Source organism: Cervus canadensis, chromosome 31 (genome assembly GCF_019320065.1).
Source record: "Cervus canadensis isolate Bull #8, Minnesota chromosome 31, ASM1932006v1, whole genome shotgun sequence".
Taxonomy (NCBI): Eukaryota; Metazoa; Chordata; class Mammalia; order Artiodactyla; family Cervidae; genus Cervus; species Cervus canadensis.
In genome coordinates this window covers 23415933-23417198 of record NC_057416.1, presented here as the reverse complement: position 1 = coordinate 23417198, position 1266 = coordinate 23415933, and the positions used below count along the sequence as shown (strand labels likewise).

Sequence of the window (1266 nt, the reverse complement as noted above, 5' to 3'; positions counted from 1 at the left end):
ACTATATCTGGTCATCTTTGATGTTACGTCCTTTCCTCATTCTTCTGATATATTTTTTAATACAATTTTTATTTATTTTAAAATTAAGTTTTACTGGAGTATAGTTGCTTTGCAATATTGTGTTAGTTTCTACTTACAGCAGAGTAAATCAGCCACAAGGATACACCCTCCCTTAATGGATGTTTTCAAGCAAACAAACTGTAGACAACTGGGTAATCACCCACCCATACCTCAAATTCCTTGTCTACTTTTTTTTTCATTCTTTCTTTTAAAAAAATTAATTTATTTTTATTGAAGGATAACTGCTTTACAGAATTTTGCTGTTTTCTATCAAATCTCAACATGAATCAGCCACAGGTACACACATATCCCCTCCCTTGAAACTCCCTCCTGTCTCCCTCCCCATCCCACTCCTCTAGGTTGATACAGGGCCCCTGTTTGAGTTTCCTGAGCCATGGAGCAAATTCCCATTGGCTCTCTATTTTACATATGGTAATGAAAGTTTCCATGTTACTCTTTCCATACATCTCACCCTCTCCTCCCCTCTCCCCATGTCCATAAGTCTATTCTCTATTTCTAAGTCTCTTTCTCCACTGTTGCTCTGTAAATAAATTCTTCAGTACAATTTTTCTAGATTCTGTATGTATGTGTTAGAATATGGTATTTATCTTTCTCTTTCTGACTCACTTCACTCTGTACACTAGTTTCTAGGTTCATCCACCTCATTAGAACTGACTCAAATGTGTTCCTTTTTATGGCTGAGTAATATTCCACTGTGTATATATACCGCAATTTCTTTATCCATTCATCTGTCAATGGACATCTAGGTTGAAGAATATGGAATGCTTCATGAATTTGTATGTCATCCTTGCACAGGGGCCATGCTAATCTTCTCTGAATTGTTCCAATTTTAGTATATGTATGTGCTGCCAAAGTGGGCACTGATATTTTTGTCCATTTTCCTATCTTTGAAATTCAAGTTCTTCCATCTATCTTCTCTGGCTTCTGATGTGGGCCTGGCCTTCTTATTTAAAGGGCTGTGAATACTGATTTTCCTTGGTTTATTTTATCCCTTTGTAGGCTGTTGTTCCTATATTTTGAGGCCACCAGTGTTGGGCTATCTCATTTTCACTGAACATCTGTGAACCCTTATCCAGTTTCTCCAGAGGTTCTTCTGCCAATCTGGTCTAACTGAAAAGCCTATGGCCTGTAGTCTCTGTAGAATTCACCTTACTTGCTTATGTGTTAGCACCAGGGGACGTTTGT

At 37.7% G+C, this 1266-nt stretch overlaps 1 non-coding gene across 1 annotated transcript; it reads right to left on the bottom strand.

Annotated features, from left to right (window-relative positions):
* Window positions 1-831: 831 nt before the first annotated feature.
* On the bottom strand, window positions 832-942 carry LOC122432662. The gene has a single exon (XR_006266926.1). It is a non-coding gene; the product is annotated as a U6 spliceosomal RNA (small nuclear RNA).
* Between the last annotated feature and the right edge of the window lie 324 nt (window positions 943-1266).